This window comes from Rutidosis leptorrhynchoides, chromosome 4 (assembly GCF_046630445.1).
Source record: "Rutidosis leptorrhynchoides isolate AG116_Rl617_1_P2 chromosome 4, CSIRO_AGI_Rlap_v1, whole genome shotgun sequence".
Taxonomy (NCBI): domain Eukaryota; kingdom Viridiplantae; phylum Streptophyta; class Magnoliopsida; order Asterales; family Asteraceae; genus Rutidosis; species Rutidosis leptorrhynchoides.
Window position 1 is genome coordinate 502,795,428 of NC_092336.1, and position 19,581 is coordinate 502,815,008.

Below are 19,581 nucleotides of genomic sequence, written 5' to 3' on the forward strand. Positions count from 1 at the left end.
TTCTTAGCTTCAAGGTGATACTAGTGGTAAGCTCTAACTCCGAATTTCATTTTTTGTGTTCATCATTCAAATTTGGGACTTTTGACTGTATGATTCATAGATGGAACCCATATAGTTGTTAATTGAAGATTAACACCAAGATTCAGGTTTATAAGTGTTAAAGATGGGTTTTGGGTTGGTTAATGATTTAACCATGTTTAAGGCTTGAGAATGATGTATAATCACTAGTATTAGTGATTATTGATGATTTGGAGACCTTTAGAGTTCTTGTGGTTGACTAATTTTGACTAGAGTCAAAATTAGGGTTTGATGATGATTATGACACGAATGTCGATTCGATGAGGTTTATAAACTTAAAATGGATTAAGTTGAAGTATAAAACCAAGTTAAACATGTTTTGGTGTCAAAACATGAAATTGGTGAGATTTTGACTTTATGGGTCAAAATTAGGGTTTATGGGCGATTTTGAGAACGATAGGTGTTTAACACTTGTGTTCGGGTTTAATTGGCATATTAGGACCATTATCACTTGTGTTAGTGATTATTGGTTAGTTTGGGTAAGGTTTATGCTTGGAAGTGCAATTGGGTCGAAATTGCACTAAGTGTCGAATTGGTTGGTTTGTAAATCCATCCTAATTGTGTTGTGATATTTATGATAATGGAATAGGTACTTTCCATAGACGAGTTGCGGATTATTTGGAAGCATTCATCAAGGCAACAAGGTGAGTGTTAATATATATGTATGTAGTATATTCTCACTCACTAAGCGTTAGCTTACCCTCTCGTTGTTTACATTTTTATAGATTGCTTGGAGACGGTGGCTCGGGTAAGCGGGGACTAGTGGACTTGCGTAGTTGCTTTAGAAGACTCGCTTTTGGATTGATTAGGATTGGGTAGCGTATCCCCAATCGCCATGCTCGGCTTTGTTTTGTATTAAAGTCTTGTGGTCGTAAAACGGCCGATGTAGGCCCTGTCTTCGTGAAACTAATTTTATTAATGGAACGTGTTAGTTTTACAAATATGAATGTGTGGTTAAAAGCATTTTGTCTAATTAGGTCGGGAAGTGGCCAATCTTTTTCGCATTTCAAACTTTTTGGGACGGACCAGTTTGGCGCGCCGCGCGGCCATATGGCGCGCCGCGCCAGTTGCTGAACGAACAAATTTTTTTATTTTGGTATTTTAAGTGGATTGTTCGTGGTTTGGTTTGGGTTGTTACAAGTGGTATCGAGCATGGTCTAAGGGATTTAGGTGACTTGAGATAGGTGCCTAGACTTAGACTTTTGTGTGTGCTTAATTTGTTGCGGGACTTGTAGGATTACGGGTCGAAATGGGTTTAGTTAGTGCCTTGTTTATAGGTTCACTAACGTTTATATTAGTAATGCGGATATTATTAATATATGATTGTGTTGTGATGATAATTCTACCGTGTGTTTATATCGCGTAGAATTTCGTTTGTGTTTGTTTATAGCATCGAGCGAGACGGTCGTTGTACTAACAAGTGGATACAGCGTGTGTGCGTAATAAGGACTTGCAAACCTTATTACGGGTGCAAATCGTGTCTAACAAGTGATGTACGACGAGTGTTTAGCAAGATGGGACGGTGTTGCGTGTGTGGTTTTATACGTTCGTGATCTAATCGCTTTGCATTCCTTAGAATGGCGACGGGAAGTGGGATCGAGATGAACGATTTGGAGTTTAACGCTAGAGTTGCGGTCACCGTTGTGGAGCAAATGAGTGCGTTTCGAGAAGAAATGGATAGAAAGTATTCCGAACTTCAAAGTAGTGGTGAAATGGTGCGTTGTCTTAAGAGCTTCATGAGGACTAAACCCCCGATGTATGACGGAAATCCGGATCCTTTGGTAAGCACAACTTGGATCTCGGATGTCGAAGGGTGTTTTCGCACTATTGAATGCCCTCCCGAGAAAAAGACAAGACTCGCTACTAGTTTGTTGCGGGGTAGGGCGAAGGATTGGTTGGATGGTAAGATTGATCTTGTCGGTGGTGAACCGTTTATGGCGTTATCATGGGATGAGTTTAAGAAAGAATTCTTCGAGGAGTTCCGAACTTCAGCCGATTTGTCAGAAATGCGTAATGAGTTGCGAAATTTGCAACAGGGTTCTATGGATTTGAATACTCTCAAGACGACCTTTATGGCGAAGGCTCGTTTTTGCCCAGAGTATTTGGGGAATGATCATTTGTTGATGCAAGATTTCTATCGGACTTTGAATGATGACTTGAAGAATAAAATTAGCCGGGGTCAAGCAAAATCATTTGCGGAGTTATTCGCCTTGGCTAGAGGTTTCGAGTCGTATTCACGATCCAAGAAGGGTGAACCTTCAAGTGAAAGAAGGGTTATTTCTTATGGTGCCCCAAGTAAGAGGACTAAGGGTCCGAGTGTGAGCACGGGTGGTACACGGATGGGTATATCGGATGCTAGTACATCTAGGTGTTATAATTATGGCATGAGGGGTCACAAGTCTTGGGAATGTTCGGTACCAAAGGGTGATGGCATGGTGTGTTTCAATTGTCAAGAGGAAGGACATCATAAGTCGGAATGTCCCAAGTTAGCGGGGACAGGTTCGGCAAGGAGACGTTAAGGTACGTTTTATTTTAAATAAATATGTCCTTTGATTATTTATTATGCGCCGTTGAGGTTGAGTTTATTAAATGCATTGTGCTGTGCATGTTGTTGTTATGGGTGACGTTCCTAATGGAAGTACCCTATGGTGACGTTTAATTGTCGGGTGAAGGGCGTAAGACTTGGTGCAACCAAGCATTCCTTAGTATTTTGGAAATGTTTCTACCAAGCCATGGAAATGGGTTTTGGTGTTCGATTGTTAAGCGCGTGTTCGCTTGTGTGTTGGTGTTGATGAACCATGAGGATCGACAGGTGGGATGAAACCCTTGAAATCGAGTGTTTTGGATCTCGATGTACGTTTGTAAAGGAGTCTACGTGACGCGACATTAGGTGCCTCTTTTATACCTACTAGCGTGGTGTTCGACTCCGATTATGTTGTGGTTACATTGTACTTAGGGTACCGAAGTGAAACCCTTAGGTACATGAGTGACAAGGTGGAAGTTGACAAACTAAAGCAATTGGATGATTGCGAGGGTATGGTTTGTGTAATTGGTGGTACACTTTTCGTTCGAAGTGTTTAAGGATAGGTTAAGATCCTTGGTATGCTCAAGGCTGGAGCAAGAGATGGTGATGGGTCGTGTGAACCCAATTGTTGATAACGTCTACCTTTGGTAGCATTGTACGATTGTACGAGGTGCGGATTTGGAACTTAGTTCCAAGTGGGGGAGTTGCACTCCCGCACGAGGAGGTTTTTAGTTTGAGACTTCGGATGATACTTTTGGTAGATTCGGAAGTTTGCGTTGGGACCTAGTTTTGGTCAATTTTTGGTAAAGTACAATTTCGGTTAAATTGTACTTATGGTTTTGGATGTAAGTTACCACCGAGGTGGTAATGTGGTAAATCTCGTTGAGAGATAAAGGACATGTTTGGCAAGCAAGGTGAAATCCCTCGGTTAAGGGATGTGCATATCGGATTCTCTTCTAGAGAATCATTGTTTTTGTGCCTATGTTTGATATAGGTGGTTCTTGCTCGATTGTGTGGATGGTTAGTGGTATCCGTTTGGGTTCACTATAGTGTAGCAGAGCGCGATGTTACGCTACTCGTTGTTCGAGGCCAAAAGGGCGTTGATTGGTGAAGCATGACCTTTAGGGTCCGCTGACTTCATCATGGTTATTGATTGGTGAAGCATGACCTTTGGGGTCCGCTGACTTCATCATGGTTGTTGATTAGTGGAGCATAACCTTTAGGGTCCGCTGACTTCATCATGGGAGTACGTGATTGGTGGAGCATGACTTTCGGGGTCCGCTGACTTCATCAGGAGCGTGGTGTTATATTGGTGAAGCATGACCGTTGACGGGGTCCGCTGACTTCATCCAGTGTTGAGATTGGTGAAGCATGACCTTCGGGGTCCGCTGACTTCATCATGGTAGTGGATCGCGTGTGGTTTCGGATTCACGATGACGCGTGTGGTTTCGGTCATCTTATTGTGGAAGTGAGTCGCGTGTAGTTCGGATTCACAAATGACTCTTGTGGTTTCGGTCATTGTATTGAGGAGTAAGTCTCGTGTAGTTCGGATTCACAAATGACTCGTGTAATTCGGTCATTCCTCTGGGATAGTGACTCTCGTGTAGTTCGAATTCACTATGGTGCGTGTAGTTCGGCCAATCCCGTTTGTTGTTGTGGTAAAGGTAGTTGAAATGTCCCGTTCTTATTGATTAAAAACGTTCCATATTAATTGATTTCGTTGCGAGGTTTTGACCTCTATATGAGACGTTTTTCAAAGACTGCATTCATTTTTAAAACAAACCATAACCTTTATTTCATAAATAAAGGTTTAAAAAGCTTTACGTAGATTATCAAATAATGATAATCTAAAATATCCTGTTTACACACGACCATTACATAATGGTTTACAATACAAATATGTTACATCGAAATCAGTTTCTTGAATGCAGTTTTTACACAATATCATACAAACATGGACTCCAAATCTTGTCCTTATTTTAGTATGCAACAGCGGAAGCTCTTAATATTCACCTGAGAATAAACATGCTTTAAACGTCAACAAAAATGTTGGTGAGTTATAGGTTTAACCTATATATATCAAATCGTAACAATAGACCACAAGATTTCATATTTCAATACACATCCCATACATAGAGATAAAAATCATTCATATGGTGAACACCTGGTAACCGACATTAACAAGATGCATATATAAGAATATCCCCATCATTCCGGGACACCCTTCGGATATGATATAAATTTCGAAGTACTAAAGCATCCGGTACTTTGGATGGGGCTTGTTGGGCCCGATAGATCTATCTTTAGGATTCGCGTCAATTAGGGTGTCTGTTCCCTAATTCTTAGATTACCAGACTTAATAAAAAGGGGCATATTCGATTTCGATAATTCAACCATAGAATGTAGTTTCACGTACTTGTGTCTATTTTGTAAAACATTTATAAAACCTGCATGTATTCTCATCCCAAAAATATTAGATTTTAAAAGTGGGACTATAACTCACTTTCACAGATTTTTACTTTGTCGGGAAGTAAGACTTGGCCACTGGTTGATTCACGAACCTATAACAATATATACATATATATCAAAGTATGTTCAAAAATATATTTACAACACTTTTAATATATTTTGATGTTTTAAGTTTATTAAGTCAGCTGTCCTCGTTAGTAACCTACAACTAGTTGTCCACAGTTAGATGTACAGAAATAAATCAATAAATATTATCTTGAATCAATCCACGACCCAGTGTATACGTATCTCAGTATTGATCACAACTCAAACTATATATATTTTGGAATCAACCTCAACCCTGTATAGCTAACTCCAACATTCACATATAGAGTGTCTATGGTTGTTCCGAAATATATATAGATGTGTCGACATGATAGGTCGAAACATTGTATACGTGTCTATGGTATCTCAAGATTACATAATATACAATACAAGTTGATTAAGTTATGGTTGGAATAGATTTGTTACCAATTTTCACGTAGCTAAAATGAGAAAAATTATCCAATCTTGTTTTACCCATAACTTCTTCATTTTAAATCCGTTTTGAGTGAATCAAATTGCTATGGTTTCATATTGAACTCTATTTTATGAATCTAAACAGAAAAGTATAGGTTTATAGTCGGAAAAATAAGTTACAAGTCATTTTTGTAAAGGTAGTCATTTCAGTCGAAAGAACGACGTCTAGATGACCATTTTAGAAAACATACTTTCACTTTGAGTTTAACCATAATTTTTGGATATAGTTTCATGTTCATAATAAAAATCATTTTCTCAGAATAACAACTTTTAAATCAAAGTTTATCATAGTTTTTAATTAAGTAACCCAAAACAGCCCGCTGTGTTACTACGACGGCGTAAATCCGGTTTTACGGTGTTTTTCGTGTTTCCAGGTTTTAAATCATTAAGTTAGCATATCATATAGATATAGAAAATGTGTTTAGTTGATTTTAAAAGTCAATTTAGAAGGATTAACTTTTGTTTGCGAACAAGTTTAGAATTAACTAAACTATGTTCTAGTGATTACAAGTTTAAACCTTCGAATAAGATAGCTTTATATGTATGAATCGAATGATGTTATGAACATCATTACTACCTTAAGTTCCTTGGATAAACCTACTGGAAAAGAGAAAAATGGATCTAGCTTCAACGGATCCTTGGATGGCTCGAAGTTCTTGAAGCAGAATCATGACACGAAAACAAGTTCAAGTAAGATCATCACTTGAAATAAGATTGTTATAGTTATAGAAATTGAACCAAAGTTTGAATATGATTATTACCTTGTATTAGAATGATAACCTACTGTAAGAAACAAAGATTTCTTGAGGTTGGATGATCACCTTACAAGATTGGAAGTGAGCTAGCAAACTTGAAAGTATTCTTGATTTTATGAAACTAGAACTTTTGAAATTTATGAAGAACACTTAGAACTTGAAGATAGAACTTGAGAGAGATCAATTAGATGAAGAAAATTGAAGAATGAAAGTGTTTGTAGGTGTTTTTGGTCGTTGGTGTATGGATTAGATATAAAGGATATGTAATTTTGTTTTCATGTAAATAAGTCATGAATGATTACTCATATTTTTGTAATTTTATGAGATATTTCATGCTAGTTGCCAAATGATGGTTCCCACATGTGTTAGGTGACTCACATGGGCTGCTAAGAGCTGATCATTGGAGTGTATATACCAATAGTACATACATCTAAAAGCTGTGTATTGTACGAGTACGAATACGGGTGCATACGAGTAGAATTGTTGATGAAACTGAACGAGGATGTAATTGTAAGCATTTTTGTTAAGTAGAAGTATTTTGATAAGTGTATTGAAGTCTTTCAAAAGTGTATAAATACATATTAAAACACTACATGTATATACATTTTAACTGAGTCGTTAAGTCATCGTTAGTCGTTACATGTAAGTGTTGTTTTGAAACCTTTAGGTTAACGATCTTTTTAAATGTTGTTAACCCAATGTTTATAATATCAAATGAGATTTTAAATTATTATATTATCATGATATTATCATGTATGAATATCTCTTAATATGATATATATACATTAAATGTCTTTACAACGATAATCGTTACATATATGTCTCGTTTAAAAATCATTAAGTTAGTAGTCTTGTTTTTACATATGTAGTTCATTGTTAATATACTTAATGATATGTTTACTTATCATAGTATCATGTTAACTATATATATATCCATATATATGTCATCATATAGTTTTTACAAGTTTTAACGTTCGTGAATCACCGGTCAACTTGGGTGGTCAATTGTCTATATGAAACATATTTCAATTAATCAAGTCTTAACAAGTTTGATTGCTTAACATGTTGGAAACATTTAATCATGTAAATATCAATCTCAATTAATATATATAAACATGGAAAAGTTCGGGTCACTACAGTACCTACCCGTTAAATAAATTTCGTCCCGAAATTTTAAGCTGTTGAAGGTGTTGACGAATCTTCTGGAAATAGATGCGGGTATTTCTTCTTCATCTGATCTTCACACTCCCAGGTGAATTCGCTTCCTCTACGAGCATTCCATCGAACCTTAACAATTGGTATCTTGTTTTGCTTAAGTCTTTTAACCTCACGATCCATTATTTCGACGGGTTCTTCGATGAATTGAAGTTTTTCGTTGATTTGGATTTCATCTAACGGAATAGTGAGATCTTCTTTAGCAAAACATTTCTTTAAATTCGAGACGTGGAAAGTGTTATGTACAGCCGCGAGTTGTTGAGGTAACTCTAGTCGGTAAGCTACTGGTCCGATACGATCAATAATCTTGAATGGTTCAATATACCTTGGATTTAATTTCCCTCGTTTACCAAATCGAACAACGCCTTTCCAAGGTGCAACTTTAAGCATGACCATCTCTCCAATTTCAAATTCTATATCTTTTCTTTTAATGTCAGCGTAGCTCTTTTGTCGACTTTGGGCGGTTTTCAACCGTTGTTGAATTTGGATGATCTTCTCGGTAGTTTCTTGTATAATCTCCGGACCCGTAATCTGTCTATCCCCCACTTCACTCCAACAAATCGGAGACCTGCACTTTCTACCATAAAGTGCTTCAAACGGCGCCATCTCAATGCTTGAATGGTAGCTGTTGTTGTAGGAAAATTCTGCTAACGGTAGATGTCGATCCCAACTGTTTCCGAAATCAATAACACATGCTCGTAGCATGTCTTCAAGCGTTTGTATTGTCCTTTCGCTCTGCCCATCAGTTTGTGGATGATAGACAGTACTCATGTCTAGACGAGTTCCTAATGCTTGCTGTAATGTCTGCCAGAATCTTGAAATAAATCTGCCATCGCTATCAGAGATAATAGAGATTGGTATTCCATGTCTGGAGATGACTTCCTTCAAATACAGTCGTGCTAACTTCTCCATCTTGTCATCTTCTCTTATTGGCAAGAAGTGTGCTGATTTGGTGAGACGGTCAACTATTACCCAAATAGTATCAAAACCACTTGCAGTCCTTGGCAATTTAGTGATGAAATCCATGGTAATGTTTTCCCATTTCCATTCTGGGATTTCGGGTTGTTGAAGTAGACCTGATGGTTTCTGATGCTCAGCTTTGACCTTAGAACACGTCAAACATTCTCCTACGTATTTAGCAACATCGGCTTTCATACCCGGCCACCAAAAATGTTTCTTGAGATCCTTGTACATCTTCCCCGTTCCAGGATGTATTGAGTATCTGGTTTTATGAGCTTCTCTAAGTACCATTTCTCTCATATCTCCAAATTTTGGTACCCAAATCCTTTCAGCCCTATACCGGGTTCCGTCTTCCCGAATATTAAGATGCTTCTCCGATCCTTTGGGTATTTCATCCTTTAAATTTCCCTCTTTTAAAACTCCTTGTTGCGCCTCCTTTATTTGAGTAGTAATGTTATTATGAATCATTATATTCATAGATTTTACTCGAATGGGTTCTCTGTCCTTCTTGCTCAAGGCATCGGCTACCACATTTGCCTTCCCCGGGTGATAACGAATCTCAAAGTCGTAATCATTCAATAATTCAATCCACCTACGCTGCCTCATATTCAGTTGTTTCTGATTAAATATGTGTTGAAGACTTTTGTGGTCGGTATATATAATACTTTTGACCCCATATAAGTAGTGCCTCCAAGTCTTTAATGCAAAAACAACCGCGCCTAATTCCAAATCATGCGTCGTATAATTTTGTTCATGAATCTTCAATTGTCTAGACGCATAAGCAATCACCTTAGTTCGTTGCATTAATACACAACCGAGACCTTGCTTTGATGCATCACAATAAATCACAAAATCATCATTCCCTTCAGGCAATGACAATATAGGTGCCGTAGTTAGCTTTTTCTTCAATAACTGAAACGCTTTCTCTTGTTCATCATTCCATTCAAATTTCTTCCCTTTATGCGTTAATGCAGTCAAGGGTTTTGCTATTCTGGAAAAGTCTTGGATGAACCTTCTGTAGTAACCAGCTAGTCCTAAAAACTGGCGTATGTGTTTCGGAGTTTTCGGGGTTTCCCACTTTTCAACAGTTTCTATCTTTGCCGGATCCACCTTAATACCTTCTTTGTTTACTATGTGACCGAGGAATTGAACTTCTTCCAACCAAAATGCACACTTTGAAAACTTAGCGTACAATTCTTCCTTCCTCAATACTTCTAACACCTTTCTCAAATGTTCACCGTGTTCTTGGTCATTCTTTGAGTAAATAAGTATGTCATCAATGAAAACATTGACAAACTTGTCAAGGTATGGTCCACACACTCGGTTCATAAGGTCCATGAATACAGCTGGTGCATTAGTTAAACCAAACGGCATGACCATAAACTCGTAATGACCGTAACGTGTTCTGAAAGCAGTCTTTGGAATATCATCTTCTTTCACCCGCATTTGATGATACCCGGAACGTAAGTCAATCTTTGAATAAACAGACGAGCCTTGTAGTTGATCAAATAAGTCATCGATTCTCGGTAGTGGGTAGCGGTTCTTGATGGTAAGTTTGTTCAACTCTCGGTAGTCGATACACAACCTGAATGTACCATCTTTCTTCTTGACAAACAAAACAGGAGCTCCCCACGGTGATGTGCTTGGTCGAATGAAACCACGCTCTAAAAGTTCTTGTAATTGGCTTTGTAGTTCTTTCATCTCGCTGGGTGCGAGTCTGTAAGGAGCACGAGCTATTGGTGCAGCTCCTGGTACAAGATCTATTTGAAATTCAACGGATCGATGTGGGGGTAATCCCGGTAATTCTTTCGGAAATACATCAGGAAATTCTTTTGCGACGGGAACATCATTGATGCTCTTTTCTTCAGTTTGTACTTTCTCGACGTGTGCTAGAACAGCATAGCAACCTTTTCTTATTAGTTTTTGTGCCTTCAAATTACTAATAAGATGTAGCTTCGTGTTGCCCTTTTCTCCGTACACCATTAAGGGTTTTCCTTTTTCTCGTATAATGCGAATTTCATTTTTGTAACAAACGATCTCCGCTTTCACTTCTTTCAACCAGTCCATACCGATTATCACATCAAAACTCCCTAACTCTACTGGTATCAAATCAATCTTAAATGTTTCGCTAACCAGTTTAATTTCTCGATTCTGACATATATTATCTGCTGAAATTAATTTACCATTTGCTAATTCGAGTAAAAATTTACTATCCAAAGGCGTCAATGGACAACTTAATTTAGCACAAAAATCTCTACTCATATAGCTTCTATCCGCACCCGAATCAAATAAAACGTAAGCAGATTTATTGTCAATAAGAAACGTACCCGTAACAAGCTCCGGGTCTTCCTGTGCCTCTGCCGCATTAATATTGAAAACTCTTCCATGGCCTTGTCCATTCGTGTTCTCCTGGTTCGGGCAATTTCTAATAATGTGGCCCGGTTTTCCACATTTATAACAAACTACATTGGCATAACTTGCTCCGACACTACTTGCTCCGCCATTACTCGTTCCGACACCATTTGTTCCTTTCGTTCTATTAACCCCTGGTCCGTAGACCTCACACTTTGCCGCGCTATGACCATTTCTTTTACACTTGTTGCAAAATTTGGTGCAGAACCCCGAGTGATTCTTTTCACACCTTTGGCATAGCTGCTTCTGATTGTTGTTGTTGTTGTTGCGGTTATTATTGTTGTTGGGATGATTGTTGTAGTTGTTGTTGTTGTTGTTGTTGTTGTTGTTGTTGTTGTTGTTGTTGGGCCGTTTGTTGTAGTTGCGATTGATGTTGCGATTGTTGGGATAATTGTTGCGATTATTGTTGTAATTGCTGTTGTTGTTGTATTGGTTATTCTTATCACCGTTTTCCCCCCACTTTCTTTTGACTTGCTTCACATTGGCCTCTTCAGCAGTCTGTTCTTTAATTCTTTCTTCAATCTGGTTCACTAGTTTGTGAGCCATTCTACATGCCTGTTGTATGGAGGCGGGCTCGTGTGAACTTATATCTTCTTGGATTCTTTCCGGTAATCCTTTCACAAACGTGTCGATCTTCTCTTCCTCATCTTCGAATGCTCCCGGACACAATAGGCACAATTCTGTGAATCGTCTTTCGTACGTGGTAATATCAAATCCTTGGGTTCGTAACCCTCTAAGTTCTGTCTTGAGCTTATTGACCTCGGTTCTGGGACGGTACTTCTCGTTCATCAAGTGCTTGAATGCTGACCAAGGTAGTGCGTACGCATCGTCTTGTCCCACTTGCTCTAGATAGGTATTCCACCATGTTAACGCAGAACCTGTGAAGGTATGCGTAGCGTACTTTACTTTGTCCTCTTCAGTACACTTACTTATGGCAAACACCGATTCGACCTTCTCGGTCCACCGTTTCAATCCGATCGGTCCTTCGGTTCCATCAAATTCCAAAGGTTTGCAGGCAGTGAATTCTTTGTAGGTGCATCCTACACGATTTCCTGTACTGCTAGATCCAAGGTTATTGTTGGTATGTAGCGCAGCCTGTACTGCGGCTATGTTTGAAGCTAGAAAAGTACGGAATTCCTCTTCATGCATATTCACGGTGTGTCGAGTAGTCGGTGCCATTTCCTTCAAAATAGTTAAATGGAACAAGTTAATCATACAGAATATTAAGAGTAGTTAATAGTATTTCGTAGCATAATATGAACTCATTTATAAAAGCTTTTTCTTCATATTAGCGTTTTATAAGTTTAAATTCGGGTAGTACCTAACCGTTAAGTTCATACTTAGTAGCTAATATACAATTCAACTACTACAATTCTATATGAAAAACTGATTATAATAATATTTCGCGTTCAAACTTTTACACAATATTTTACAAACTTACAATACTGCTTATTTTACATATAGCATGAAATATAGCACACAATAAATTTGATACAAGATGGTTGTGAAGATAATTCTAGCTAGTACACAAGTCGTTCAGCAAAGGCAATAAAGACACGTAATTCATACGTCCAGAAACAAGTCATGCATTCTGGTTTTACTAGGATTACTTCCCATCCTTGGTCTTGTGGAACATAACCGTTATGGCCGTTGATAAGACAGCGTGTTGTAACGTCGTCAAAGGGACGAGGGTTACGTAATGTCCAACAGTCCCGTAATAATCTAAAAACCTCATTTCTTACCCCAATTACCGACTCCGTCACTTGTGGAAACGTTTTGTTTAATAGTTGTAGCCCGATGTTCTTGTTCTCACTTTGGTGAGAAGCGAACATTACTAATCCGTAAGCATAACATGCTTCTTTATGTTGCATGTTAGCCGCTTTTTCTAAATCACGAAGTCCAATATTCGGATATATTGAGTCAAAATAATTTCTTAACCCGTTGCGTAAAATAGCATTTGGGTTCCCCGCAATATATGCGTCAAAGTAAACACATCGTAACTTATGGGTTTCCCAATGTGATATCCCCCATCTTTCAAACGAAAGTCTCTTATAAACCAAGACATTCTTGGAACGTTCTTCGAATGTCTTACAAACTGATCTCGCCTTAAATAGTTGTGCCGAGGAATTCTGGCCGACTCTAGACAAGATTTCATCAATCATGTCTCCGGGTAGGTCTCTTAAAATATTGGGTTGTCTATCCATTTTGTGTTTTTAAACTGTAAAATAGACAAGAGTTAGATTCATAAAAAAATACTTATTAATACAAGCAATTTTTACATATATCGTAAAGCATAAGAACACTATATTACATATATTACACCACACGAATACCACTATCTTATTCCGACTCGCTCGTTTCTTCTTCTTCGGTTTTGGTTCGTTTTGCCAAGTTTCTAGGGATATATGATGTTCCCCTAATACGAGCCGTCGTTGTCCACATTGGTTTAGAAAAACCTGGTGGTTTAGAGGTTCCCGGGTCATTGTTACAACTTAAGGGCTTCGGGCGTTGACGATACATATAAAGTTCATCGGGGTTGGAATTAGATTTCTCTATTTTTATGCCCTTTCCCTTATTATTTTCTTTTGCCTTTTTAAATTCAGTTGGGGTAATTTCTATAACATCATCGGAATTCTCGTCGGAATCCGATTCATCGGAGAATTGGTAATCCTCCCAATATTTTGCTTCCTTGGCGGAAACACCATTGACCATAATTAACCTTGGTCGGTTGGTTGAGGATTTTCTTTTACTTAACCGTTTTATTATTTCCCCCACCGGTTCTATTTCTTCATCCGGTTCCGATTCTTCTTCCGGTTCCGATTCTTCTTCCGGTTCTGATTCTTCTTCCGGTTCCGACTCTTCTTACGGTTCCTCTTCGGGAACTTGTGAATCAGTCCACGAATCATTCCAATTTACATTTGACTCTTCATTATTATTAGGTGAGTCAATGGGACTTGTTCTAAAGATAGACATCTATCACATAATATCAAACGCGTTAAGAGATTAATATATCACATAATATTTACATGTTAAAAATATATAGTTTCCAACAAAATTTGTTAAGCAATCATTTTTCAAGTAAACACGGTCGAAGTCCAGACTCACTAATGCATCCTAACAAACTCGATAAGACACACTAATGCAAAATTCTGGTTCTCTAAGACCAACGCTCGGATACCAACTGAAATGTCCCGTTCTTATTGATTAAAAACGTTCCATATTAATTGATTTCGTTGCGAGGTTTTGACCTCTATATGAGACGTTTTTCAAAGACTGCATTCATTTTTAAAACAAATCATAACCTTTATTTCATAAATAAAGGTTTAAAAAGCTTTACGTAGATTATCAAATAATGATAATCTAAAATATCCTGTTTACACACGACCATTACATAATGGTTTACAATACAAATATGTTACATCGAAATCAGTTTCTTGAATGCAGTTTTTACACAATATCATACAAACATGGACTCCAAATCTTGTCCTTATTTTAGTATGGAACAGCGGAAGCTCTTAATATTCACCTGAGAATAAACATGCTTTAAACGTCAACAAAAATGTTGGTGAGTTATAGGTTTAACCTATATATATCAAATCGTAACAATAGACCACAAGATTTCATATTTCAATACACATCCCATACATAGAGATAAAAATCATTCATATGGTGAACACCTGGTAACCGACATTAACAAGATGCATATATAAGAATATCCCCATCATTCCGGGACACCCTTCGGATATGATATAAATTTCGAAGTACTAAAGCATCCGGTACTTTGGATGGGGCTTGTTGGGCCCGATAGATCTATCTTTAGGATTCGCGTCAATTAGGGTGTCTGTTCCCTAATTCTTAGATTACCAGACTTAATAAAAAGGGGCATATTCGATTTCGATAATTCAACCATAGAATGTAGTTTCACGTACTTGTGTCTATTTTGTAAAACATTTATAAAACCTGCATGTATTCTCATCCCAAAAATATTAGATTTTAAAAGTGGGACTATAACTCACTTTCATAGATTTTTACTTCGTCGGGAAGTAAGACTTGGCCACTGGTTGATTCACGAACCTATAACAATATATACATATATATCAAATTATGTTCAAAAATATATTTACAACACTTTTAATATATTTTGATGTTTTAAGTTTATTAAGTCAGCTGTCCTCGTTAGTAACCTACAACTAGTTGTCCACAGTTAGATGTACAGAAATAAATCGATAAATATTATCTTGAATCAATCCACGACCCAGTGTATACGTATCTCAGTATTGATCACAACTCAAACTATATATATTTTGGAATCAACCTCAACCCTGTATAGCTAACTCCAACATTCACATATAGAGTGTCTATGGTTGTTCCGAAATATATATAGATGTGTCGACATGATAGGTCGAAACATTGTATACGTGTCTATGGTATCTCAAGATTACATAATATACAATACAAGTTGATTAAGTTATGGTTGGAATAGATTTGTTACCAATTTTCACGTACCTAAAATGAGAAAAATTATCCAATCTTGTTTTACCCATAACTTCTTCATTTTAAATCCGTTTTGTGTGAATCAAATTGCTATGGTTTCATATTGAACTCTATTTTATGAATCTAAACAGAAAAGTATAGTTTTATAGTCGGAAAAATAAGTTACAAGTCGTTTTTGTAAAGGTAGTCATTTCAGTCGAAAGAACGACGTCTAGATGACCATTTTAGAAAACATACTTCCACTTTGAGTTTAACCATAATTTTTGGATATAGTTTCATGTTCATAATAAAAATCATTTTCTCAGAATAACAACTTTTAAATCAAAGTTTATCATAGTTTTTAATTAACTAACCCAAAACAGCCCGCGGTGTTACTACGACGGCGTAAATCCGGTTTTACGGTGTTTTTCGTGTTTCCAGGTTTTAAATCATTAAGTTAGCATATCATATAGATATAGAACATGTGTTTAGTTGATTTTAAAAGTCAAGTTAGAAGGATTAACTTTTGTTTGCGAACAAGTTTAGAATTAACTAAACTATGTTCTAGTGATTACAAGTTTAAACCTTCGAATAAGATAGCTTTATATGTATGAATCGAATGATGTTATGAACATCATTACTACCTTAAGTTCCTTGGATAAACCTACTGGAAAAGAGAAAAATGGATCTAGCTTCAACGGATCCTTGGATGGCTCGAAGTTCTTGAAGCAGAATCATGACACGAAAACAAGTTCAAGTAAGATCATCACTTGAAATAAGATTGTTATAGTTATAGAAATTGAACCAAAGTTTGAATATGATTATTACCTTGTATTAGAATAATAACCTACTTTAAGAAACAAAGATTTCTTGAGGTTGGATGATCACCTTACAAGATTGGAAGTGAGCTAGCAAACTTGAAAGTATTCTTGATTTTATGAAACTAGAACTTTTGAAATTTATGAAGAACACTTAGAACTTGAAGATAGAACTTGAGAGAGATCAATTAGATGAAGAAAATTGAAGAATGAAAGTGTTTGTAGGTGTTTTTGGTCGTTGGTGTATGGATTAGATATAAAGGATATGTAATTTTGTTTTCATGTAAATAAGTCATGAATGATTACTCATATTTTTGTAATTTTATGAGATATTTCATGCTAGTTGCCAAATGATGGTTCCCACATGTGTTAGGTGACTCACATGGGCTACTAAGAGCTGATCATTGGAGTGTATATACCAATAGTACATACATCTAAAAGCTGTGTATTGTACGAGTACGAATACGGGTGCATACGAGTAGAATTGTTGATGAAACTGAACGAGGATGTAATTGTAAGCATTTTTGTTAAGTAGAAGTATTTTGATAAGTGTATTGAAGTCTTTCAAAAGTGTATAAATACATATTAAAACACTACATGTATATACATTTTAACTGAGTCGTTAAGTCATCGTTAGTCGTTACATGTAAGTGTTGTTTTGAAACCTTTAGGTTAACGATCTTGTTAAATGTTGTTAACCCAATGTTTATAATATCAAATGAGATTTTAAATTATTATATTATCATGATATTATCATGTATGAATATCTCTTAATATGATATATATACATTAAATGTCTTTACAACGATAATCGTTACATATATGTCTCGTTTAAAAATCATTAAGTTAGTAGTCTTGTTTTTACATATGTAGTTCATTGTTAATATACTTAATGATATGTTTACTTATCATAGTATCATGTTAACTATATATATATCCATATATATGTCATCATATAGTTTTTACAAGTTTTAACGTTCGTGAATCACCGGTCAACTTGGGTGGTCAATTGTCTATATGAAACATATTTCAATTAATCAAGTCTTAACAAGTTTGATTGCTTAACATGTTGGAAACATTTAATCATGTAAATATCAATCTCAATTAATATATATAAACATGGAAAAGTTCGGGTCACTACAGTAGTGAGTCGCGTGTAGTTCGGATTCACTAAGGCGCGTGTGTTTTCGGCCAGCCTTCGTGTTGTGTGATCTGTCGGTTGTTTTATACACCGATGGTGGGGTCGTAAGGACCATGATATTGATCTGTTGGTTGTTTTATACACCAATGGTGGGGTCGTAAGGACCGTGTTGTGTGATCGATCGGTTGTTTTATACACCGATGGTGGGGTCGTAAGGACCATGTCGTTTGATCTACTGGTTATTTTATACGCCAATGGTGGGGTCGTGAGGACCATGTTGTATGATTAGTGATGCGATAGCCGTGTTTCGCTCACATGATGTTACGGGTGTGACGATAGTTGATTTTGTACACCTTGGGATTTGCGTTTCCATAGTCGTTTTGGGAGCTATCGGTTCTAGCCGTTGGATTATGATGTTACGGTAGTTGCGTATGAGTCGTATTGCACACTACAAGGGATGTTTAGTGGTAAGTGTTATCTGTAAGGATTTATTTCTTCTCAGTCTTCGTCGGTTTAGATGGTTGACCTTAAGTTTGGTATGTGGTTACTTTAGCATTGTGCTTAGTAATGGTATGTTAGGGGTTGATATCTCGGTTAGAGATTTGATGAGTTTTCCCGATGCGAGGGAATGAGCTGGGTTTTAGTGCTCGGATTGTAGATTTGATAACTCGCGAATGACGATCTTAGTTGTTAAAGGTGATTCATTGGGAAGAATTGTCTAGAAAAGTTCGGATTGGGTTATGATTGAGGACCGTTGGGTGGGTTCGGATTGGTTAAGTGGTGAAGATTACGAGGACGTGATCGATTTTAAGTGGGGGAGAGTTGTAAGACCTGGATTCTGATTCTGGCAAGTCGCGCGCCGCGCCATATGTCGCTGGCAGACTCCCTTGTTATTTTAAGAGTTTTAAAAGGGCATTTTGGTCTTTTTGCGTTTGAGCCAGATTTGAGGACTTAACCCCATCCACCCATTTCATTTCCTTATTTCTTTTTCCTTTTCTTTTCATTTTCTCTCTAAAACTCAAACACCCCATTTGATTCAAAGGGATTTTTGGAAAGGAAGAAGCGGGTTTTGATCTTTGGCGTAGTTGACAAGTTTGTTCCCCTCGTTCTTAGCTTCAAGGTGATACTAGTGGTAAGCTCTAACTCCGAATTTTGTTTTTTGTGTTCATCATTCAAATTTGGGGCTTTTGAGTGTATGATTCATAGATGGAACCCATATAGTTGTTAATTGAAGATTAACACCAAGATTCGAGTTTATAAGTGTTAAAGGCCGGTTTTGGGTTGGTTAATGATTTAACCATGTTTAAGGCTTGAGAATGGTGTATAATCACTAGTATTAGTGATTATTGATGATTTGGAGACCTTTAGGGTTCTTGTGGTTGACTAATTTTGACTAGAGTCAAAATTAGGGTTTGTTGATGATTATGACACGAATGTCGATTCGATGAGATTTATAAACTTAAAATGGATTAAGTTAAAGTATAAAACCGAGTTAAACATGTTTTGGTGTCAAAACTTGAAATTGGTGAGATTTTGACTTTATGTGTCAAAATTAGGGTTTATGGGCGATTTTGAGAACGATAGGTGTTTAACACTTGTGTTCGGGTTTAATTGGCATATTAGGACCATTATCACTTGTGTTAGTGATTATTGGTTAGTTTGGGCACGGTTTATGCTTGGAAGTGCAATTGGGTCGAAATTGCACTAAGTGTCGAATTGGGTTGGTTTGTAAATCCATCCTAATTGTGTTGTGATATTTATGATAATGAAATAGGTACTTTCCATAGACGAGTTGCGGATTATTTGGAAGCATTCATCAAGGCGACAAGGTGAGTGTTAATATATATGTATGTAGTATATTTTCACTCACTAAGCGTTAGCTTACCCTCTCGTTGTTTACATTTTTATAGATTGCTTGGAGACGGTGGCTCGGGTAAGCGGGGACTAGTGGACTTGCGTAGTTGCTTTAGAAGGATCACTTTTGGATTGATTAGGATTGGGTAGCGTATCCCCAATCGCCATGCTCGGCTTTGTTTTGTATTAAAAGTCTTGTGGTCGTAAAACGGCCGATGTGGGCCCGGTCTTCGTAAAACTAATTTTATTAATGGAACGTGTTAGTTTTACAAATATGAATGTGTGGTTAAAAGAGTTTTGTCTAATTAGGTCGGGAAGTGGCCA